The sequence below is a fragment of the Eublepharis macularius genome, chromosome 5 (genome assembly GCF_028583425.1).
Source record: "Eublepharis macularius isolate TG4126 chromosome 5, MPM_Emac_v1.0, whole genome shotgun sequence".
Classification (NCBI taxonomy): domain Eukaryota; kingdom Metazoa; phylum Chordata; class Lepidosauria; order Squamata; family Eublepharidae; genus Eublepharis; species Eublepharis macularius.
In genome coordinates, this window is record NC_072794.1 from 118,025,462 (window position 1) to 118,051,555 (window position 26,094).

The 26,094-nt window shown below is 43.3% G+C and overlaps 1 protein-coding gene across 1 annotated transcript in view; it reads right to left on the reverse strand.

The window, feature by feature from the left end:
- The window catches only part of PLXNA2 (plexin A2), a 546,864-nt gene that overhangs the window by 309,756 nt on the left and 211,014 nt on the right, over positions 1-26,094 (reverse strand). The window lies entirely within an intron of this gene.

Below are 26,094 nucleotides of genomic sequence, written 5' to 3' on the forward strand. Positions count from 1 at the left end.
TGGTAGAAGTTTTCTCACAGCTTGCTATCACTTTATAACCACAGGTATGGTAAACAATTATCTATTTTCTTCAATAACTTTCTTTAACTTAGTCCTTTTTCTAATCAGATTCTTGCCGGATCTTTTTCTCAATATAGTCCAACTGTTGCAGTTTAAAAGTTCACTTTAAAGCCTCATTACTTTAAACAGTCTGTCCCGGTTTGAGAGATAGTGATCTTTACCTTTTCACACGTCTTTCTGGGTTGTAATCACTGCTTCGATTCCAAATTTTCTTCCGAAATTAATTTCCCCTGCTGAAGCTTGGGCATGAAGATCTTATGCCAGTCGCACTGGCCCCAGATCTGCCGCAGAGATTTATGCTGACCTGTCTTAGGGTGGGACCTCAAGGGACGAGAGAGAATCCTTAGCGCAGAACCCCCCCTCGCCCGAGATCGACGCGCCCTGAGGTACTTGAGCGTTCTTTGCCTGTTCCCCGCCTGGAAGCAGGTGGCCGTGGGCTGAATTTGCCCCACCAGCCGCTGGAAACGGCAGCCCGGTCAGCTCCACTATTGGAGCTGCGTTAGACCTCCATGGATCCCAAACCGGAAGTCAATGCGAAGAAAATACTTGACGTTAAAGTAACCATGAAAATTCGGCCCCCACCTGGCCGGCAACCAAGGGCTTGAGGTCGGGGGCTGCATTTGCCACCGCAGAGAAAAAGCGGCAGCATTCCCCCGGCCTCATAGGGCCTTGTGGGAGGGGGCGGGGCTTGGCGCCTTAACAGCGCAGCCCTGCCCCCATCTCCACACTTGCTGCCTCGTGCTCGGTCCACCCGCCCACCCAGTGACAGTGCAGGTTTCTAACCGGTCACCTTCTGGGGGCCAGGTAGGAATTTTTTCCTTTTTTCCCTGATTGGCCTTGGGAACTAAGTTTTTTGCCTACCTTGAACTTCTTACTGGAGCTGTGGCTATTGGCTATGGTGGTGCTGTATAGGTTATCACTGGCAGGATTTAGTTGGGGGGATGTTAGCGGGATGGTGAGTACCCTTGGCACATCCCCATTGGTGGGGATATTGGGGGCCTGTCAGGATCAGCTGGCATGCTTTGCGGTGGCCAGTTGAGAGGGCAGGCTGCCTGGTGGGAGCCCCTGGAAAAGTCCTGCCCTCATGCTCTGCAGCGGGGGTGCTTGGAGCTTTAAGGGGGAAACCATCCACCAGGCTGGCCGGATCCCAGCCATGCAGTTGGATGGCTTGCATCCGGGGCAACGGGTCTTGCCCAGACAGGTCAAGGTGGGGTCCAGGGGAGTGACCTCAGGGCTTGACCTGTACCGCTGGTTAGGCCCTTGCCAGGTTTCACTGGTTGCAGTTCATGTTGTTGCCATAAATAAAAAGTGGCCCTTTATTACCCTAGCCTTGTGTCTGCCTCTTTATTTCAACTGCGGGGGGGGGGGGAGCAAAATGCTGTTCCTATGTTTCTTTGCTCTCTTGTTTGTTTTAGATGTAGTTATGAAGCTGCCTAGTGAATTCTGATGAAAGACTCAGCAACCACACAATCTGATCAGCCATCATTCTGAGGTTTATTCACAACAGTAGATTATGACATGAGCAGAACCTGCAGGGATTTGAGCAACCCTAATTAAGTCTTCAGAAGAGTGGTTTCTACCAATTCCTCCTTTCTGCTGCAGATCTCCATTTTGTCTCCAATGCTGTTCCTTATGATTTGCAGACTAATTGGGGCAACATGGTGTGTGTGTGGGGGGGGGAATGTTTGGTAGGCTGCAGCAAGAGGGAAAAGTGAGGAGGTCCTATTCTGCAAGGTCCATGGGTCATTGAAGAGACACCTCTGTGTTTTCCTGATTCTCCAAAGCCTAAAAACAACAGGACTGCCTGGGTGAAGTCGAGATCTGAAAACTGACCTTTGTGGTAATAACTGTTTATAATGAGAAAACCAACAGATGTACACATAAACTTCAGTAAACATAATGAAGTACACAAGAATGGGACAAGAAAACTATTTCCACAGCCAGATCTGGCACGTTAGTACTTAGCAGCAGTGAGGCTCAAGCCAAACATAAGATGACCTTGAATTGGATCCAGTTTGCAGCACTGACATCCCAGCCAACAAATAAAATGCAAAACGAGATACATTTATCTGGGAGACATTATTTCAGATGATTTGCTTAAGGGCTCACATTCCTTCCATTTATATACACAGAGAGAAACTGAACAGGAAAAAGGTAAGTGCTCTGCAATGTAATTGACTTATTTTGCTAGTCATTTTTACATCTTGCCTTGTACATTTTTACAGAAAAACAAACCATTTGCAACTATAATTTTCACAGACGCATACATAAAAAAATTACTGCCCTGAGGCACATACCCAAGAACAATGGCAACATCTCAGTGTTAACAAATACAATCATGCATACAGGCAAAAACCATGAGGGAAGCAAGAGCTGACCCCAAGTAACAGAGATGGATGTGCCTCCACCTATCTAGAAGGCTTACAAATGGGAAACCAAATCCCTCTCTCCCAGGGTTTCATTATCTAGGAATGGTTTTCTATCTACATTTACTCATTCTAGCCTGAAGCTTACACATCTTGAGACAGAAGCAACAAAGCAAAAGGAGATGCTTTCTCCTGCCACAGTCACCTATATTTCAAACATATTATTCCACTGCCATCAATGTGATTACACGCAGACCACACAATGAAATAGAGCTCAGCCTCCAGCAGAATTATAACTTGATTTCAGCTGACCCTCATATTTACAGGGAGCCACTCCATCTTTAAGCCAAGCCATGTGTGTGTGTGTGTAAAATCACAAATCAGAAGTGAGGATGCTGAATGACATTTGCTATTCTCCTTATGTTACCACAGAATCTGATCACAGCTGAGATGTCATGTTCATGGGCAGTTAGTGGTTAAGGGCCACTTCATATAACAGCCATTTCATACTTCAAAATTAGGTAGGAAATTGTATAACAGAAACATATGGTTCATCATGGTGCCATCAAAACATGCATACTGTGCCCAACACTACGAACACACACAGGATTTTGTGCAGTTTTAACAGAAAATTGATTCTTGTCTGAAGTTCTTTATGTTTGCTGAAGTGCGTGTGTGTACATCTGAGAATTTGTGTTTTGTTTTATGTGAAATGGCCCTAAATCTTTTACCTGGAATATGTGGCTCACAAAAGAAAACTATTTACAATAAAATAATTGACACAATAACATATTTTAAAACTCATTTTAAAAAGTCAGTCCCAGTAGGCTGCTAGAACAGGAACAGAACAACAGTGCAATACTAACCAGAGTGCACCTTTCCAAGCCTTCAATTGATTTAGATGGATGTAACTCTTCTTAGGATTGTACTGTAAATACACTTTCTAAAAAACCCCAATGGCTTGCCTTCCAACGGAGGTAATATCACAAAGCACTTACCATATCCTCAAAAAAACCCAGTACCTAATAGATACCAATTGCATCTCAGACAAAGAAGGAATCTGCAGCATGCCCCCCTTAAAGATGTTAACAACAACAACAACAAAAACATTCAATTTATATACTGCCCTTTAGGACAACTTAATGCCCACTCAGAGAAGTTTACAAAATGTGTTGTTATTATCCTTACAGCAATCACTTTGTGAGATGGGTGGGGCTGAGAGACCACCAAAGAGCTGTGACTGACCCAAAGTCACTGAGCTGGCTTCAAGCAGAGGAGTGGGGAATGTTCATGTACAAAGGACTCATATGCGGAATACCATAGTGCTGGGCATCCCCAATTCCTAAGCATAAACATACAGTTTCCTGAAGTATATCAGATTAGATATTAAATGTACAGATATAGAAAAAAATGAAGAAACGTGCTCTTCCCATGGCTTAATTTTTGTTAAAAAGAATTATTTACACTAAATAAAGGAAAACAAAACTACGGGGTGAGAAAGTTATAAACCACTAGAAAAATTAGAGTGGCAAATTATATTCAGAAATGTAACCATCCATGGCTTTGATGGCAGACTTTATCAGGAGAGCCTTATTATCACCTTTCAGAATGTACATAAACCAGCCAACAGTCTACGCACTTTTACATGAAAGACTGGATTTTGACTTCCTCTTATGCCTGCCAATCTTCCACCTCCTCTTTTGTGACACACACCACTGCCTTAGTGTCAGTAACATAAATATGAAATAATATTTTCCTTTTGCTGAAGATCATGTAAAGCAGCCTTTATGCTTCAGCTCCCAGCTTACTCTGAAATGCTGGTAGTGACTCCTCCGCAGTTGAATGCCCTGACAAATTCCCTTCTGGGCTGGCAATCCTCAAGGTTGGAAGATAACCATAATCTGATGCATAATCTCCTCCTTGCTGTCTCCTGGATGTACAGAAATAGCCCAATTTTGTCCAACAAGGAGGGATACGCAATCACAGCAGGAAGATTGGATTTTAGATGGTAGCCTTGCATAACCTTTCATGAGTGCAGCAGAGTCAAATTTACTAGTACAAAATGGTTCATGCTGTGTGGAGGTTACTACTAAGTGAGGAATGTATTGCCCGATCTGACCTAAGAATGAATATGTGCCCCAGAGATTATTGTTCTACATAATGTTTTGCAAGTAATATGGATTGTAGAGGACAGACTTCAGAATGAATATGTGTCCAAGAGATTATTACTCTGCATAATGTTTTGTAAGAAATATGGACTGTAGCGGACAGTCTCCTTATGTTGACAGGATGAGTAAATGAAGACATGCTGAATATATTGTGGGGGGTGGGTGCTTTCCAAAGACTAGGAACAAACAACCTAGTAGAAGGTGGGTATAATAATAATATGTTTATTGCTTTTCCGGCCGAAGCCATAAGCCATACAAACACCAACAAAATATGAACTGTACACTTGAACATACCCAGTTCACATAGACATAAATCGTCATTATCACTTTAAACTATCTAAACTCATGAAAATCTTGTTTCTTTATCACCATGGCTAAAAAGGAAGCCACTATGGCAGAGGTTTGATTGTCAGGAAAGTTATCAGACAATAACACTGAGATTGCCCAAGGAAGGAAGGGAAGCTTTTCTTTTAACATAATAGGAATAATAAAATCTCTCTCTTTTCTTACTCCACTTAGGGCAAAAAACTATTATATGATCCAAGGTCTCTAACTTTCCTTGTCCACAGTCACAAACTCGTTCAGAATAAGGGAGTCCAGAGAAACGACCAGAAAGCACTTTAGAGGGGAAGGAGTTAAGTCTAGCCAATGTGAAGGCTCTGCGTTGAGCTGGAATCTTTAAAGAATAGCAATGAGATGGAATAGCCTCTGGGGGTGAAAGTCCCAGGGATAAGCCCGAACATGTACGTCTGGCTCTCTGGAGAGTACTGCTGTAATCGAGATCCTTTAGTTTTAATTTTATAACTCTTAGGGCCTCATTTGTCTGTAAGGATGTTATATCAATATCCAGAATTTTTAGTTTCTAGTTAATTAAATTAGTTCGGCTACTCTTATAGGTATCCTGCGAGATCAAATGTGCAAAACCTACTTTCCCTGAATTGGCCTTGTAAATTTCCTTGTTCAAGAACAACTTAAAGGCTGTAATCCATGCTCTCTTCTCAATTGAGGGTTGGGCAAATTCCACCCTAAGTGCAGTACCTGCTACGCATCTCGGTAGATGGTGGGTATTGGACAAGGGAACAAAAATAGCTTTGCCATATGAATATCTCTTCTGACGGTCTACCTTATTCCATCACAGCTTTAATTCCTAAACTTGGGGTTCCTAAAGCAACACTCTTGTTAGAAACTGTCCTCGGTCCTTTAACTTCTCCTGCTAGTACTTCTCTCCTGCTATCTCATTTTGCTTAAAACAGAGCATGGTCCATATATAGTTCATGACTGAAGACATCTCACCTATTTTTTCGCTCACCAGCCTGTGTAACAGCATACTCTGTTTAGATGATTTACTGTGGAGTGTGGCTAAGCGTGACAGCTAGATGGTAATTTTTAATTTTTTTCAGTTAGACAGTCTGCCTGACTTTTGTCAGTTTCCTGCCCAGTTCAGATAGAAATCTGGAATGCCCTACCACACTGTATAAAAACCTTTGTTACAGTCTACAGACAGCTCTGAAGATTTAATAGGCAAGGGTAAGGCTGATTGGCGAATTTTAAATGTCCCATAGTCAACGAATTTATACCATTTTAAACAATCTCACATAGATTAGTACTTGTTCATGTCTCACTGGCCACTGAAAGGAACATTTTCCTTTCAAAGCTAAGTATTAGCATAGGATACCCTAAGAAACGCAACATCTGTCTGCACTACTAATATCTTTAAAGTTGGTAGAAGGATGATTAGCTTTTGAATTTTTTTAATAAAAAAGGCTTAAAATATCTCATTGAGAATTTTCTCAGAAATTTTCCCCATGGGGATGAGAGAGGATTTCTGGAAGTGTTTTCTGTGCACAATAAAAAAGGTTTTTCAAAATTAGATTTAGTGTTTGACTCCCTTGCATGTATGTGTATGTGTATTTAAAAAACATTGTTCCAAAAACTACAGAAGTGAGAATGGATCTGAGAAAGCAATCCTGGCATGTTTCAAAGATATCATAATTCATTATTTGTCTTGAGAAACATAGAAACATTAGGTCTCACTCTGACTGCAGTTCCCTTTTGCTAGAGAAAATAAGCTAGAATGGCACTGCCTGTTTTAGACAATGGTCACTGCTCTCTCAAGAGTTTTAGGCTAGAACTGGAAAGCAGGCAGAAAGAAAAACAAAGGACAGAACAGAGAAGTTGTAAACAAAGCATGCTGTGCCACTATGTGATGTACACTTTCTAGTTCAGGAGAATCTGGATACAAAAAAATGGAAATAGGCAAATGTTTTTAAGTTTCCTTGCATTCAGTATTGTGCAGGCTTCCACAGGCTGTAGTAGTAGACTGTGGACCTGCAGGTCATGTCTTAGCATTCTATCATAGGCGGATTCTGCACATGTTGGATAATGTACTTCCAATCCTCTTTATAGATCATTTGGAATGGATTTTTTTGTGTGCGGAACAAAAAATCCACCTCAAATGATTGATAAAGTGTGTTGAAAGTGCATTATCCAACACGTGCGGAATCAGCCTTGGTAATCACTCTCCTTTAATGATCTATGCAGTTAAAATGGATGATTTTCTGTTGATTGATATAAAAAATACTGAATAATTATTTTGTAATAATAAAGGCTTAAAATGGAAGCAGAGACTCCATAATTGTATTAATTGTATAGACTACCCAGTAACGAACCTAAGATGTTATCTGTGGTGTACCTCTTGCCAGGAGTTAAATTATTTGATACAAGAAAGCTAGCTAATTGCTCAAGGCTTCTTAATTGCATGCCTATATCTAAATCAAGCTTGAGCAGAGTCATCCAGAACATCTATCTTTTTCTATAAAAAAAGGAAACATAACAACAATAACAACAATAATAAAAGGAACATTCCATTTAACCAATCTTTTCCTGTTGTGTGTGTTTGTCACAAAGAAGTTGTGCCATAATTTAACTGAATGATCTACTACCACCCCAACCAGAGGTATGGTCAGTTAGCATGACAAATATGGCTATGACCAAAATAAACACTGTCTTTAGAAAAGATCACTGTTATAATTTAGATGGTACAAGAAGGGGACCTACAAGGACTTGTGGGGGCAATTAATTCTCCCTTCTCTCACTATTTCTTCTTTCTTTTTCCTGAAAGCCCCCTTTGTTCCTTTTTTCCTTCTCACTCACCAGACAACCTACCTTTTATCTACTCCCCATCTCGAGCTTTCCCTCCTTTCCTCCCCCAGCAGGCTCTAGGAAAACTATGGCCCAGTTGTGAGGTGCCAGTTTAGTGCCATTTCCCCAGTGCGGGGGATCCCCCAGTCTCAGCCCCTACTCCCAACCCCCCCCCCCGCTTACCTGGCCAGCAGGGTGGGAAGGTGTGGGGAATGGGTCTGGGAGCTTCCTTGTTGTGCCAAGAATGACGTAAATTTCTCCCACACATGCTCCCCATGACCCCCATCCCCTGGTTTGGGCCCTGTCCATAGTGCCCAACTTACAAAAACCATATGTTGATGCCTCACCATGTGAGCTGGAAACTGGGAAAGGGAGGTGTCACTTGAAACCAGTGCTGCACGCTTTGGTCCTATTTCTGGCAGTTACCATGCATTAGAAGGAGAGTTGGTAATAGGAAAGAAAGCTGTTTTCCAATATGTATAAAAAGTTGTGCAGCCACATTGATCCACACAAAATTCAAAAACAAGACCAAAACCTTTTATTAGGACCAACAAAATTGGCAGAAAACACTGAAAGCTTTTTTGCTCACCAGAGCTCATCATCAGGCTGTTACAAAATTTAAAAAGATAGAAGGGTAGAAGGCAGAGTTATCAGGCCATGTTCTTATAGTCTGATCTTGCAGGCATCCTTTTTGAGCTGCATGCATGCCATAAAGGGGAACTGTTGTGAAATAACAGTAATGCAATACATATCCCATCTTTTATCCCATGTTCTTCAGCACCTGGAAGCAAAATGGAATTCAGACTGTTTGATTTCATGTCCTCATTCCTAATGCACTTCAAATTTTATAACATATTTGTAAAGTAGCTGATCATTATAATATTTTCAGAGGTGGCGACAATGAAGCTCAAATTTACTTCCTAGTTAAGCGATGAATGCCTAGTGAGCATTGCTGCTTCAGTGTTCCATCTAGCTGAATCTATAATCTAAAAATATGTGTTGTGTGTGTCCCAGAAAGATTCTCACGGTAATACTATTCACCACCTATCAGACACCCTCTATATACGAGGACTAGTGAACACTACATTCCATCTCAGCAGGGACACTAGGAAACTTGGCAGATTTAAATTTGCAGGCTTAGCAGTGGGCACTATTGATGCTGGCACCCTGCCCTCCTCACTTCCTTGCTCCCATGAGCTTTGAGGTAGAGAAGGGAAGCCAGAATGTTTAGTCTGCTTGGCACATTCCTGGATTGCTAAAATAAATACAAGATTATTAATGGAGCTGCTTTTCCTCAGCAGTGTCGCCAGGAGATGCCAAAGTTATCAAGCAGCTCCTAAAGAATGTCAGAGGCTCTGTGGGGAATGGTCTACAGTGACTCTGCATAAGCAAACTGTCTCCCTTTTTTGCAGTGAACACAAAATTGGCCTGCTAAGAAAAATTTCAGCCACAGAAGTTTTTTAGCTTCAACAGAAAGTTCACCATTCTCAGAACACTTCCTTCCTGCATGTTAATAAAGAAATAGACTGCCATGCAGATTAGGGTTGCCAGGTCCCTCGTATCCCCCAGCAGGGGAGTGGGATCCTGGCACCCACCCTACTTGTTTTTCTTTTTTCAACTTCTCTTTCGCATGCGCGCCTCGGTGTGCATGATGATGTCACTCACGGAAGTGACATCACGCAGGTGCGGGATGATGGCACTTTCGGGACTGGCATCACCACGTGCACAAGAAAAAGGGCGCTTGTGTCCCCTTTTTCCCAGCTGCCACTGCAGCAGCCCACTTGTGGCAGTGGCAGCAGCCGCAGCAGCAAGAGCAGCTCACTGTCGCCAGCACTACCCGCTGCCACCACCACCACACTGGTGAAAGCAGCCTGCAGCAGCGAGAGCAAGCAGCAGCGGCAGCGGTGTGGGAGTTCACCCCTCACCCAGAGGTGCGCACCTCCCCACCAGGTGGGTAAGTGGGAACGGGGTGGGAAGGGTGGGATCAGGGGATCCCCTGCCCCAGGCGGGGGGATGGCAACCCTAATGCAGATACATTCCCAATATAATCTTGGGTACGTCAGTCGATGCCTCTGCTTTTCTTCTCTTTTGCAAAACAAAGTATTTTTATTTATTTGTTTGTTTGTTTATCATCTGTCTTTCTCACTGAGATTCAAGTGGATTGCGTCAATAAGATGTATGGCTAGGGCATTCAATAAACAATGCAATAAGGTATTGTACAGCAGAAAAATTGAAAACAAGCCAAAATCTGATACAGTACTAAACAATACTGAAACAAAGCATACGGAATATAAACATGACACATTAAAACGATGCAGAAATTACTGCATAGGAACATACTTACAGCCACAGATGGTTCACAGTAGTATAATCCACACCAAAGCATCTTTCTGAACTGTTTTGCTACAATACAGCTCTCCTTCCTTCCTGAATAATTCAGTTTTGCATAGTTTGTGGAAAGGCAGGAGAGTGAGACATTCCCAGGCCTCTTTGGGCAGGCCCTTTCATAATGTGGAGGCATCCACAGTGAATGTGTGTGTACGGGAAGCTGTTGATTTTGCCCATGTGCAGGGTGGCACCTAAAGAAGGGTCTGCTCAGATTAGTGAAGCTGTCATGGTGGAGCATAGGGAGAGAGGCAGTCCTGCATGGAAGAGAGAACAAGGCCATGAAGGCCTTGTGACAGATAACACCTTGAACTGAGCTTGGTAAATGATGGGTAGTCAGTGGAGTGACTACAGAATGGAAGTAATATGCATGCTCTGCCTAGCTCCTGAAAAGCTGTAGCATAGTGGTTAAGTGGCTGGGTTCAGAATCAGCATTCTGCTAGTTTGACTCCCACCACTGCCATGAATTCTGCCAGTGGCCTTGGGTAAGCCACTCCTCTCAGCTCCAGCTTCCCAGGCCAGCTGTATTATGGTGATAATAATAACACTAACATGATGACCAGCTTTCTTCTGCTTCAATATCATACATCTTTTCTTAACCAAAATTCAAAATAGTATGCAAATCAGGATGTAATTTGAAATATATCTTCCAGTCTTGTCATGTTAGGAGCCATTCTCCAACAATGAGATAAGGATGGGGATATTCAGATGTCATCAAGAGAGAGGAATGAGTAAGGTTCATGGTGCCTCATGCTCTGAATTCAATTGGAGTGGTTTGGTTTAGGGGCAAGATTTTTAGAGAAGTAGAAAAGAAAAATCCCAAGTAAATAAATATTGGAATGCTACTATCCTACCATCCTGACCAGGATAGCCCAGTCAATCCCAATCTTATCAGATCTCAGAACCTAAGCAGAATTGGCTTTGGTTAGTAATTGGACAGAAAACCTCCAAAGACGACTTAGGTTGCTATGCCGAGGCAGACAATGGCAAACCACCTCTGTTGGTCTGTTGCCTTGAAAATCCCAGTAGTTATCACCATAAATTAGCTACGACTTGACACCATCACCAGTATTCTACTATAGCATGTGGGTAGAATCCCCATTCTAGAACAAGTACCTTCAGGAAAACATTGGTAATGTCAACATGGATTGAGTAGGCTAATTTCCTTCTTTCACTGGAGAAGCACATCCTGGTTTGGGCTTGCTCCCTTGGCTTCTAGGTATATGCAGGCAATTCCTTATAGGATAGCTTCCCGGGCAGTTTTATGGAAACAGCTAGGAGGGTCCATGAGTATCTTATATTCACTCCCTAAAAACTTAATAATAATAGTGATACACTATACCATATCCCTTTTCCCATTTCACCCTTCACTGGATCATTTTATGCATCCATTCCCACTGCTAATTCAAACTAATTAAAATATAAAATGGAATAATTTGTGCAATTTCAGAGCTCCCTTCTCCATATTGTGAGTTATGTTTCTTTTCTGTTAGTACCCAGCATGAACAATTCCCCTTCCTCACCGGCTGACTAGCCGCCAAACTCATTTACTGAAAAGCCTCTAACAGCTAAGGCAGCACTGAAAAGGCATAGGATAGGAAGTCTTGATAGAACAAGAACAAGGAATCCAAGGTTTACTTTTAAATTTCATAGTTGAGCACTTTCTGAATTGGGCAATGGGACATTTCAGTTTTGTCCTTTAAGTAATTATCTGACTTGAGAATATAGTTTCCTTTCTTGTTATTCTTATTTTTTTGTAGGGAAAAGGATGGTGTCAGTCTAACGTAGACCTGTTTAACACTTTATAGACCAGCAACTGCTTGCCACTGTGCTTTTTAGATACATACTGGACTTACTTATATGGGAAGATGCATCCTGGTGCATGCTCCAATGCCCCCCCCCCCCCATTCCAGTACATTAATCTGCAGGTACAACCAGAACAGTGAATGTGAAGGAATACACCTAGTGAAGCTAGTGGCACATTATAAATTATGCAGATGTTCCTTCTTTGTGTATGAATGGAGATTTGCCTTAAAACACGAAGCTGCCTTCTCCTGACTCAGACCTTTGCTATTAACCATATCAAGGTCAGTATTATCTAATAGAGTGGCAGCTGCTCTCTAGGATCTCAGGAACAGGTCTTTCACATCACCTACAACATGCTCTTTTTTCTCCCTTTCTTTTAAACTGGTGTTGCTGGAGATTAAACCTGGGAATTTCTGCATGCCAGGTGCTCTACCTCAGATGCTCTAGCTCCAAGTCATGGCTACATGCATGCAGTCCCCAAATCTATGCAAGGTATCAGAGATTGTTTTTAAAATAGTATTTTTATTTCAAAGGAAATTTTTAAAAATCCTCAATACAACCTGTGTCATAGCTGATGTTCCAGAAGAATTCAGGGGTGGGGACTAGTGATTTGGCATTGCGGTAATGTGCAATGTCACTTCCAGCACATAACTGTGACACCATCACATCAGGATGATATTCTATAAGTTATCCCTAACAGTGTTTGCTATAGGGGGAGTCCTGGCTAGCCTAGTCACAGCCTATAACCAAGCGGATCTTGGGTCTTAGATGAGGTTAACTAGTGTTCAAGCAGTAATGTAATTATTTCACTATGCATTAAGTAGCACTCAACCCACATTTACAACACCTGAAACCAATCTCAGAATCATGCCAGAGTGTATTCTAGACATAACTGCTTGGATATTTTTCAGTTGGTAAGGCCTGATAATGTTGACGAAGGGGGATTTCCAAATGGATCCAGCAGATGATAAACACCTCTTTAATGGAGAGGAGAGTTCCACCAGTTTGAAAGAAGCAGCTGTGAAGCCTCTCCTTAAACAGGCATCCCTGGACACAACAATTTAAATAACTTTTAGTCTGTGGTCAATATTCCATTCTATGGCAAGGTGCTTGCTCTCCCAATCTGTTCCACAGCACAATTTAAGATGGTGGCGCTTACCTTTAAAGCTGTCTATGGTTTGGGACCAACATACCTGAAGGACCGCCTACTCCCTTTGAATCTACAGAACTGATTTGGTAACCTTTGAAGGCCCTGCTTCGGATGCTCCCATCTTCTAAGTTAAAGTGGGTGGCAACCCAAGACAGGGCCTTGTTGATTCCCCTGGACCTTTCAGCAGCCTTCAATACCACAGACTATGTTATCCTCCTGAATATGATAGCTGAGCTAGGGGTTGTGGGCACTGTGCTCCAGTGACTAGGTTCATACATGACTGTTCATTTCCAAAACATGGTGTAATGCTGTCCATCGGGGAATTAAGAGCCTATTCTGAATTCTTCCCCTGAAGAAGTGGGTTCCTGGAGTGCCAATGCAGAAGAACCTCCAAGGAAGATAAGGGATGGTGTGGTCGGGTGACCTTTTTTCTGGCTTCCAGAACATTGGTAACTGGTTCCATAGCTATAAGTAGCTACAGAAATACTTCCTCTTAGACATTCAGCCTACCCAATAACAAGTTAAGAGCTCTAGGTGCAGGCATTAGGCCCAAGCTAGCATGATCTAGCAGACTGTCAAGTGTTACAAGTCCTGGGAAGCTGTAGAGAATTTTAAAAAGAGGCAGCAAGTGAGCTTCACCTAGAGTTACCAGGTCACCGTAATCTCCTGATGGGTGGGGGAGGACCTGGTACTCACAGGCAGGAGGTTGTTCACGTGCATGCGCTCCTGGTGCCCTTATATCACTTCTGGGAGTGATGTTATTGCTTCAGCCACAGGAGTGCTTTGCCCCAATCGAAAAGTGAGAGCACTCCCTCAGCTGGTGTGATGATGTGACTTCTGGAAGTGACATTGTCGAGTGCACTGCATAGCAGGTGATTGCTGGGTGTCCTGCAACCTCCTGTCAATTGCCAGTGACTGGTGGGCAAGTAGGCAAACCACTGGGAGGTTGCCCACCGCCAGTCGGCACCTGGGATCGCCTAGCTTTACCAGAGATGAGGAGATGCTTCAGAACCAAGCTCAGGGCCATGGCCATCATGTAGGAAACATTCTCAGGGATGTAAGAAATCACTGTCTTTGTACAGGAAATTTATTATTATTAAACCACATTCACATTGCAATGATATCTTGCCTTTGTCCTTCTTGACCATCCAAATCCATTAAAGGACTCCTGTTCCAGACAAAACAGCCTCTGGAAAACCAGTTTCTAGCTTAAAAGTGTCGCCTGAACCAGGCCTACAATTGCAAGCTCAGGTTTTCACCTGACACCTAGCACCTTTTACCAGTTTCATCTGGTATGTGAGCTGTGACCAAGCATAAGATTTGCCATGGTTATCTATGCTCAATCACATCCAGGTTAAATTACTGTCATACATTTTATGCAGTGCCTTTTTTTAAAACACTGTTCAGAAGCTTCACTCTGTCTATGGCCTGACTATTGGTAGGAGGTGGATACATGAAACATATCATCTCTGTAGTGCCTGTTACTGGGCAAAAAACAAATCTAAAAGTATTGTCGAAGGCTTTCACGGCCGGAGAACGATGGTTGTTGTGGGTTCTCCGGGCTGTATTGCCGTGGTCTTGGCATTGTAGTTCCTGACATTTCGCCAGCAGCTGTGGCTGGCATCTTCAGAGGTGTAGCACCAAAAGACAGAGATCTCTCAGTGTCACAGTGACACACTGTGACACTGAGAGATCTCTGTCTTTTGGTGCTACACCTCTGAAGATGCCAGCCACAGCTGCTGGCAAAACGTCAGGAACACAATGCCAAGACCACGGCAATACAGCCCGGAAAACCCACAACAACCAAATCTAAAAGTCTTGGGACCAGGATATTTAAAGTACCTGTCTGCTGGTTAAGATATTCTTTCCACAGCCTTTTCTGTAAATCTCCACCAGAGACAGGGCATTTTCAGTAGTGGCACCCCATTTGTGGTATGTTCTGGTCTCTCAGTGTTCACTTGCTACTTATCATTTTGGTTTTGACACTAGGTTAAGGCATTTCCCTAGGCTTCTGAGTTTTAGTCTGGACTATATTCCAATGCCTTATTATTTGGCCAATGTATTCTATAATCTATTTTAAGAGCCTTTATAATTTTGCTTGGTTATTTGATTTATTGTTTTCTGCCCTTGGTTATTATCTGGGTAGGGGAAAGTGGGGGGAGCCAAGTCTCCTGTGATGGTGGAAGACCTCCTAGCATCAGTTCCCATTCTCCACTTCCACCTGAAATGTATCTTAGAGAATTAGCAGTTAGACCCCTCCACACACTGAGGGGCAGTTTATACATATAAAATCATAAACCCCCTCCTTCATATAGCATAAATGCAAGACACTGCCAAGTCTGACATAAAACAAAATGGCTGCCACTTGGGCAAGAGTCTGGAACAATATTTTAAAAGGAAAGTCAGACTGACTAAAGACTCCCTCCATGCCCCAGAAAGATGCATAATTTAGGCATCTCCTGGCTAATCTCATCCACTCCTGGCAATTATGCACTCCTGGCTAATCTCATCCACACCCTGCCTCACTTCCCTCACCCATTTACCCTGAGTTATTGTTTTTGAGGTGAAGATGTCATCTTGCCTCAGGAAGCATTTTGCCCTATATCTGGACTCCTTGGCCACCAGTGTGTGTGTGTGTGTTCTTGGAACAGTCCACACACTCCCAAATTCATTTGGGCCTCTTCTCTGTGAAACGTTTTGCTGCTGCCTCCATGGACCGCTATCCTCAAGATTGGTAACTATCGTCTTCCCCAAAACTGCTTTCTCTCCTTTTCCTCCCTGATTTACTCTTAGTTAGCCTTGTATGTGTGCTGTGTGTGGTTTTCTGTACATTCACCCTTTTATTTCTCTTTAATTAAAAAAAAAACTTTCCATTTGAACATCTGCCAGGCTTATTTCAAAAGTTTTCTTAAGGGAATAATACCCGTAAACATTGGTGGAGAATTCCAGTTATTTCCTCTCACTTATCTCCTTTAAGCTAATTCCACCAACTAATCAGGAGACTCCCTATTTGGGTAACAAGAGCATCGCCCTAACACAATAATGACACTTTTGATTTTGCACCAGAAGTGACATCATGCATCAGCCTGATGTTGGCACTACTATCCTTGTCCCCAGCATCAACTTAGCAGGTTACCAGCTGCCTAATCAAAACATAGACACCCTTATCAGCATATAGACAAATACACTGAGCCATATGTTCTGATCAGGTTCTTGACACATTGGGTCATACCAAGAACTTGGCATCCTAAGAAGAGATTATTGAACATGTACTTGAAGATTCAAATTGTTTTTCCTGATCAGCTGCAGTCCTCAGTAAGGATAATACATTTGCTTCTATGTGCATTTCTCATCTATTGTACAATTTATGATTGGTGGTGACCACTGAGGAAGGTAATTTTGGAAAAACACTTTTTTGCTGCATTATTGTTTTTTGGCCTTGGTTATGATCTGGGTTGGGAAGATGGATGGAAATCAGGTCTCTTGCAATGGTGGAAGACCTACTAGCATCAGCCCCCATTTCCCATTTCCACCCAAAACTTAAAGTTTTGGGTGAATCCTGGAGTATTGCCCCATGAGGATCCCATTCCCCCAGTGGGGAATTCCCCATTTCCACCCTTCGCCCCCTGTCACCACTTACCTGGTTGTGGGGGGAGATGTGGGAATGGGCCTCCCAAATGTGCTCATGGGGTGGTGCAACAATGTCACTTTCTGGGAGTGATGTCACCGTGGGTAGCACGCATGTGCTTAGTGTGCACACAAGGAAAACACTGGGAGCGATGAGAAGATAAGCACTGGGTCCCTCCCACTTCTGGCGGGAGGAGAAGGAGACCTGACAACTCTATTGCCCCAACACAATAATATCACTTCTGGGATATACCTGTTTGTACATTTGAGGCTAGCTGTTATTGGTATTGCTGTATGAATTACCTATTTAGTGGTTTTATTCTGAATTGACATTATCTTTAAAGTGATTTCAACGAGATTCCTTAACATTGTATTTTTTTCAAGTTCCATTTACATTTTAGAATCACAAAATCTTTTTCCTTTTGCTTTTGTATTCTCAGCCTCTTAATTTACCTGATCTATAGTTGTAAACTGTCTCAAACCAAATTGTCCTGGGAAGCCAACAACTAAACAAAACAGCTTTTAGATACATGGCACTAGTATTTACCCAGATTACACAGATACGGGCTATAAAAAGTTTAAAACATTGATTCATAAAATGGGAATAAACAGAGTCATACATTAGTTGCACCCCAACCCCCCTTCTCTCTCTCTTGCGCACACACAAACAGTGCATAGCAGTATTTCAAATAGAGAAAGAAAGCTAGTGACATGAATGACTTGTTTTGAAACAGAACAAGTTCTGAAGGCTAATATTTTCAGTACTGGTCAGCTTTCCCATTCTGCAGCTGTGTGAAATGACATCCATAAAAAAAGACACTGCAAATTCAATATTTACTACACTTAGAATAATGGGGACTTTCTGACTACAGATGAAATCAGCTGCCTTTGGGTCATACTAGATGTTATGGCAGCAATTCTACATTCAGACATGGAATTATCCTCATCACGTAGAAATAGTCGTGACAATGGGGGCTATTTCAAATCAAAGGGGGTGCACAGATTAGGAATGCAGAATCCCCCTCTTCATCCTCCCCTCAGCCATTCCCAGCACTTTTCTACCATCTAAAGCTAAGACATGCTAGCTAAATGAAAAGTGCTTGGGATGGAGGCTGCGGGAAAGAAATCATAACAGAGGGAAGGGCTATGCATTCCTTATCTCTGCACTAGAGATGGGCACGAAACGAACCATGGAACAAAATTCCAAACGGAACGGCTGGTTCGTTTTCAAAGAAATGTGTTCCGCGAGTCTGCGTTTTTACGGAACAAACGACTTTTCCTACCGTTCTGTTCCATTCTGTTGCTGGTTCGGGAAGCCAGACACTTTGCACCATTCAATCCATTGCCCAGGCAACAGTGGCAGACTTTTGGTTCCTCCCAGTCTGAGGCCTCCATGCTTGATTGGCGGCTGTCCCTGCGAACTAGAGAGCTCCCACTCTGGCCCATCCAGCTAGGAAAAGGGCTAGCCCCTCAAAGTAGCTGCCAGCAGGAAAGTGAGGGACCCATGGATCATGCCTTTCCCACGGTTCAATCTCTCTGGAACTTGGGGGGGGGGGTCTTTAGAGGAGAGAGAGGACTATGTCCCCTACAAATTTGGTGGTATTGGACATTGGGAAGGTCAGTCTGTAGCTACTCAAAGTAACTTCCAGCAGACACTCCAGTTTTTGCCACTATGAAGAGAAAATGACAGGAAAGGGAGGGACCCATGGATCATGCCTTTCCCAGGGTTCAATCTCTCTGAAAACTGAGATGTCTTTAGAGGACAGTGAGCACTAGGTCACTTGCAAATTTGGTGGGTATTGGACATTGGGAAAGTCTTGTTTAGTTTGGCTGTGAGCATGAAGGTGCCCATTCTGGGCTACTTTGAACCTTAAACCTCAAACTGGTTCGGAACCAGCTCAAGTTTGGCTAATTCGTGGTTTGTTTTCTGTGAAAATGAACAAACCACAAACCACATGGTTCATTTTTTCCCGTTCCATGCCCACGTCTACTCTGCACCCTTTCTGCCTTTAAAACAAGATTCTATGTTATCTAGTTTGGCCTTTTTCGAAGTAGCGATAATGTTAATAACTGACACGTATAATGCTAAATTAAGTTGCCTTTTTCTCATTTTCCCTGAGAGGAAAAAAAGAGCACAACTGAAATACTACCAAGCATGTAGGCCCAATCCTAGACAGGGCCTCAATTCACAGCTGCTTGATTATGGCTTTAAAGTATTTGCCATTACAAAAGGCAGCTTGCTGCCCTTTTTTGTACACTGGCATTTGGGGGCAACTATTTTTTTTTAAGAATGCTAGAAATGTCTCAGAGCCATCATTGCTAATCTGAAAATTAAACAACAGGAACATGATGAAAATGGAAAGGGAAACTAACATCAGGAGAAGTTCATGCTGGGGACCTTGGAGCTCAGATAGGCATGAGAGAAAAGATCAGAGGGGGAAAATAAAATTCAGTAATTCTAACCAATATTCAGAAAAAAGAGAGATTCAGATACTGTTTAAACTCTGCACTTTTGAAAAGTCCATTTACTCAGAGCAAGACTATTAACATTAGCTTCTGCTGGGAAAAAAGTGTATGTGCTGTTGCTAATTCAATAGGAAGAACCCAGATTGCATGCACACCCACAAAGCTATTATGAATAAAAATTGAGTAATGCTTTTTTAAAAAAAGCTAACATTGATCCTATGCTTTAACTGGCTCAGGTGCCCTGGGGTGTTTGGCCCAAAATAATTGGATAGGACAGTGTGCGCTGAGGTCCGTATCACACATTTTACTGAAACCAAAGATATGATACTTGGGTACTTAATTGACCTAGTCAAGGGCAACTGCTTAAGCACCTAATGCTCTAAAAAAATCAGACACATTGTCTAATAGTGGAGGAGAAAAATGAGGCAGTATGTTATCCCACCTGGTTATATTCTTTTTAAAGATCAATTAAAGGTAATTAACACATCCTGCTTGACAGGTAGCTTTTCTTAAATGACCTCAGGTTAATTTTTTTAAGCTAAGTTTCTTCTCTACTTTTAAATGATTACAGGAAAAGAGGAACCTTGGCTGTTTAATCTAATGTTACAATCTGAGGAGAAAGGACAGCATTGTGCCAACAGGAGCACATTTCTTGGCCAATTGCATTTACTTAAGTTTTCTTTCAACAAGCATACCAGTTCACTTTTGTCCTTGGTAAAGGAACAGAAGCATTCTTGTAGCCACTGAGCTATGGCTGGAAAGTGACAGTAAAATTTATTTTTCACCAAACCTATTCAACTGTTAGTGCCGTCCAGTATGCTTGACAATGAGGTGTTTGTGACCTACAGGCAACATTTGACCTGAAGTCATATCCGTAAGATCTGTCCTATGGGATCCTGAAGGGTTTCATGTTATATTTTGGCTAACTACTAAGAGCTGTGGGATTCTCTTAACCTAAGGGATTAACTCTGAAGAAGAGGAGAGACTTCATAATCTCATACCTTCTCTTCCCATCCCTACCAAACAGAACATGCATTAAATAAATCTCAGGGGCCAGACTAAGTGAAGCGATACTCTCCAGAACTCTTATTTGGTTCAGTATTTGGTGTTGATGACTTTGACTCATTTTGCAAAACTGAAAGGGCAAAGAGCACATTCCTTAAGGCCCACCTGACTGAGAATTTTCTGGTTGGATGTTATAATATAAAACTGAAAACAAAGGATATAGTTCAAGAGGTACCTTTTTCCTTCACCGTACCACATATCATAAAAATTAGCTGTGTTGTTGGTAAAAGAACAGAGCAATTCCTATTATCTTATACATTAGTGAATCAGAACTCAACAACAACCAGATAGTTTAAAAATCAGGACACATGTATTCCATACACAACAGCAGAGCTACCTGCATAGGGAGAAAATTCTATATGGAAAGCATGGTAAGACAATATTGGAACATAAGGTTTCCTTTAAGGGAAAGTTTCAGGGAAAGAAAGTGATTAGAACCTGTAGCTTCACCCTCCGTTTCCTTTTCTCCTTTTCTTATACAGTTGCTCCCAGGTAGAAGATTGGCCTCAGATGAATGTCAACTGTAACTATTAATAATTGATCTAAGTAACTAATTTGTACAGGAAGAAAGGGCGGTAGCATTCTTAATATTTTCCTTTGAGATCCCCAACACCCCAAGCTTCCTTCAGATATTTGTTTTCAAGTGCTTTTGCCTGAGAGTCACCTTCCATTTCTTTTCTTTGAATTTAAATCTCAACAATCTGTTGCAACAGTGCTCACCTTTATTCTCTTGAAGTTTGCTACCACTGGACACGCTCATTTAAAATATATATATATATATATATATATATATATATATATATATATATATATATATATATATATATATATATAGTTTTACTTCATTTATACCTCACCTTTGTTCATGCTCACCAAAGTGGCTCCATTTTATCCTCACAACAACCCTGTGAGGTAGGTTAAGGTGGGAGAGTGTGACTGGCCAAGGTCACTCAGCAAGTTTTCATAGAAGAGCAGTGATTTGAACTTGGGTGCCCCAGATCTGACATGCTAGCCTGGCTCTCAATCTGTACATACTAGAGGCGCCAGACCCCCAGTGGTGGTGGGGGATTCCCCCTCCCTCACCCCCCACCCCCACTCCCAGTTACCTGGCCAGTGGGGGGGGGGCGCACACCCTCTGTGCGTGCTCCCCTGTGGAGCTCTGCGCTTCCGTGGATTGGGCCCATTTTGAGCCGCTGCAGCACGCAGGAGCACCAAAACGGGCCTGATCCATGCCAAAACAGCCCGTTTTGGGATGCTGCAGCACGTAGGAGCACTCCTGCGCTCCACAGCACCTCAAAACGGGCCCAATCCGCGGGCACATTTTGGGCCGCTGTGGAGTGCAGGAGCGTTCCTGAGCTCCACAGCAGCCCCCGACGCGATCCCCTGTGGAGCATGGGCGCGCTGGGGGGGGGGCCTGCGCAGCGTGATGATGTCACTTCACACAAATGCACCCCCCTTGAGACAGAGGTAAGAGCCAGGCCCCAATCCCCCTCTGGGATATTGAGGGGGCCTGGCAACCCTAGTACATACCCAATTTAATAAACTGAAGGCAGTGCTATAGGGGATTGTGATTGCAAGATTTAACCCTTTGGGGTGGGCAGGCACATATCTACAGAATGTGTAAGTTTACTTAAGCTCTAAGCTATCTGTATAAGTCCAGTAAGCATCTTTAACATCATGCCAACACTCAACTTGGAATGCTGGAAATGGACTATAGATATTGCAACACTGAAAATTGTGTCTTAAATTCTATTAAGCTTAAAATCCATATAGTTTCAGCTTTTAGAGAATACATAGCCAACTATGACTCAGACATCCTGTTCCAAATGCCATCAATCTCTCTTTACATATTACCCACCTGCTTAGCACAATTATTACCATAAGAGGTCTCTCATAGGAAGGAGATTAAATATTGTGTATAACATATTTGATTAACCTAACAAGAGCAGCTCTCTCTCTCTATAGCAAATATTAAAGATCATGTCTGGAAAATCATCTGAACAAGCAGATACAGTTCAGATTTTGAAAAGACTTTGTTTTCTTTCTCCTCCCTTATATTGTTGCAATTCCATCCTTCTGCATTTCTAGTTGTTTTTCTCCATTCTTTTCACGATATCAGCTGCATTTATGGCCTCCCTGTTCCAGAACTGATGGTCCTTTATTTTTTTCAGCCCTTAATCTAATCCTACCCCTTTGTAAATCATGCAGGCATCTAGCATTTACTCCCTGTTTTATGCCAGCTCCAAGAGGGCAGCCAGAAAATCTATCTTACATACAAATCTGTTTTCATGGGATTTACATGTCTCAGGGTTAAAAGACATCAAGTCTGATTGCTATTTATTTCTAGAGACTCCTATGGTGCCTGACAAAGGAACATTTGCTATGCATTTATTTCACAGCCAACAAAGAAAGAAGAGAGAGAAAGAGGGACCACACAGACAAGAACCCTTTTTTTAGTGGAAGTGCTGATGGTACAATGGGGGACAGCCACATTCATTAGGCCAGTAGTATATCTGTTGGCTTCCCAACTTTTATATTGGCTTGTCCTGGATACTATGGAATTATGACTCCAAAAATGTAAGGGCCTCCTTAGGACATAAAGGCATGTGAACTAAAATAAAATAGATGAGGAAGGTTCAAATCCAGTAGCACCTTAAAGACCAATGAACAGATTCCAGAGTAAAAGATTTTGAAACTAAAATAGGAGGATGAATCAAATGTCATCACCTGTCTGCTCTTAATGCAACAAAGACAGTTGTTTTCAGAAGGGCAGCCAGTCCCATCTGCTGCAGTAAATATAACAAAGGGTTACACGGACTGGAAAGATTAACAAAAATACGCAGGTATTTATCCCATACCCTACAGAACATTAAACTGGTGATAACCTTGGTGTATCTTTTGAAAATGCCATACAAAATATGGGGAGTAAAAATAAAAGTTTTCCTTCCCAGTCTCTGCCCCTGCTGCCAAGCCAGGAACAACTTGGGCTACTGACTAAGGAGGGCTAAACTAGACGAGACAGACAACCCTGAGTTTGATCTTGGGACACACTGCCATTTTAGAGTGAGTTCCCAGCCTCCTTTCAGTCGAACTGCTGGTTGGTATGTCTATGCTGTGTGGGGAGGAGGGGATCCTGCCACCCCCCTGTACTTTTTTCCAACATGAAACAGCAGTCGGGGGAGGGGGGGCGTATGGGAAAATACAAGGAAGGGGGAAATGGCTTGGAGAAAGGGCAGGATCCACTTCTCTCCCTGCACCATAGTAGTCCTGTCTAGACATGGGCACGATCGGAACTACGGACTGAAAATTGCCCCGATTTTGGCGTTTGCGCCATCGGGACCAGGCTGATCGGTTCCATCCACAGCTCCCGGTTCAGCGCTCAGGTGGGGCGCTCTATCGGGTCTTGATCGGATCGATCAGTTTACGTTCGGGACTGCAGTCTGCAGACAGTCTGGCGCCAGCCATCTGTTCCCGAGGGAATGGAGCCCCGTGGAAACGGAGCCTGGGGAATGCCGGAGCTGTTTGCCCTCCTTCTGTCACCCTGGAAACGCAAATGGAAGCCCAGCTTTCCTTGATCAGCAGGGCTTCCTTCCAACCACGGAGCAGCCAGAAAAGCGCGTGCCCGTCTCATCCATTTGGGAGAAGAGAGGGGAGGGTGGGGGAAGGGAGTGTTCTTCTGTAGCCATGGGCACTCGAATCTCATCCCTGCAAAGCCTGAGAGACAGCTCTTACAGCCAAACACAGCCCTCCTGCATAGCAGACCCAGGCTTTATAAATAGCCATGTGCTGCACAACAAAGTTTCACTTTCCGCTCGTCGGTGGAGTGGGACAGAGGCAAGCACTCGCTTGCTGCTTTTGGAGAGAGAAAGCGCAAGAGAGAGAGGAGGGGAGCTTTAGCATTGGGCTTCAGCAGATAGGGAATTAGGGAATAGGCAGCTATCTCCTCTGGTTCCCCCCCCCCCACCGTGACAGTACCGGCACACTCCCGTGGGGACAGACCCCTCCCCCGCCCCGAGGGGAGGCGGCTCGCTGCTGCCTCCATGGGCCTGCTGGGCCCGGCGGCCGCCATCCTCCTCACCCACCATTCTTTTAGCGCTGGAAACCACAGCGCGCCCTCCCGCATCAGCCTTCCCGATTCCCGATTCCCGATTCTGTATCAGAAACGGGACTTGATCGGTGAGGTTCGGGTACCTGGGTTCGGCGCTGCCGCAGAATCACGATCAGCTAAATCAGGATTATTTTTTGGATCGTGCCCATGTCTAGTCCTGTCCTGAATTGGCTGCCACAACACAGTTTAAAGGAGTCCCCAGAGGGGACCTCACTCTCTAAAATGGCCGTGCATACCCAGTACAAACTCAGGGATGCCCATCTCCTCTAATTTAGCTCTAAGTCTGCAATGGCAGCGCTCCAAGGCACCATATAAACTCCAGCAAGGACACTCAAGTCTCAGGGAAAAGATGACATGGGGCTATTGTGATGGACTGCATGTCAAAGCCTGGAAGTGCTGTACACACACAGCTGAAGGACTGTTAAGAGTTAATCTCTCACAGAATCCGAGAGCTTTGAGCGATAAGCTACTACAAAGAAAATGACTTGGTAACATGAGCTGAAGAAAGGAGGGTCTGTTTTCAGTCCTAGCAGAGAGTGGAATCCAGTGTGAAGAGCTGGAAGATGGAGTCCTAAAAGAGAGGGCATTTTTAACACCAACAGGAGAACTGGGGAAAGTTGGCAAGGAGGTTTGGGAAGGAGGTCAGACTCCCTAACCGACCAAAGGAAAGGGGATAGATCTTCTAAGGAGAGAAGATTTTCCCTATCTATTCAAACCAGAACGTAACTCTGGAGAGGGAAGAGATCCCTGGTCAGGTGTGGTTGGAAACTGCCTGTGGAACCCTTCAGATTCAGTTAGCGACTGAAGGGAAGCACTGGCGTGTAAAAAGAAGTGGACTGGGTTACTAGAAAGCGGGTACTGGCATTCGTAACTCCAAAAGTGACAGAGAATAATAAAAGTTAGTTAGTTAGTTAGTTAGTTAGTTAGTTAGTTAGTTAGTTAGTTAGTTAGTTAGTTAGTTAGTTAGTTAGTTAGTTAGTTAGTTAGTTATGGTTGTTGTGGATTTTCCGGGCTGTATAGCTGTCATCTTGGCATTGTAGTTCCTGACGTTTCGCCAGCAGCTGTGGCTGGCATCTTCAGAGGTGTAGCACCAAAAGACAGAGATCTCTCAGTGTCACAGTGTGGAAAAGATGTTGGCAGGTCATTTATATCTACTCAGGTGGGGAGGGGTTGGGCTGAGTCATCCTGTAAGAGTTTCCCAGGGTGTGGAATGCTAATGGAGGGAGGCTTCACTGTATCCTGAGGAGGTTCTTTTGCATATGGATTGGGGCTTGATGTGCTAATCTTCTCTGCAGGGCTATTGCCGGGTACAGAGTGTTTTGTTAGCCTGGTGTTTTTCAGGACTGGAAACCATGCTCTATTCATTCTTAAAGTCTCTTCTTTCCTGTTGAAATTGTGCTTATGCTTATGAATTTCAATGGCTTCCCTGTGCAATCTGACAAAGTAGTTGGAAGTGCTGTCAAGTATTTTAGTGTCCTGGAATAGGATACTGTGTCCTGTTTGAATTAGGCTATGTTCAGCCACTGCTGGTTTTTCCGGTTGTCCAAGTCTGCAGTGTCTTTCATGTTCTTTTATTCTTGTCTGGATGCTATGCTTTGTGGTACCAATGTAAACTTGTCCACAGCTGCAGGGTATACAGTATACTCCTGCAGAGGTGAGGGGGTCTCTACTGTCTTTTGCTGAACGTAGCATCTGTTGTATTTTTCGGGTGGGTCTGAATACTGTTTGTAAGCTGTACTTTTTCATAAGCTT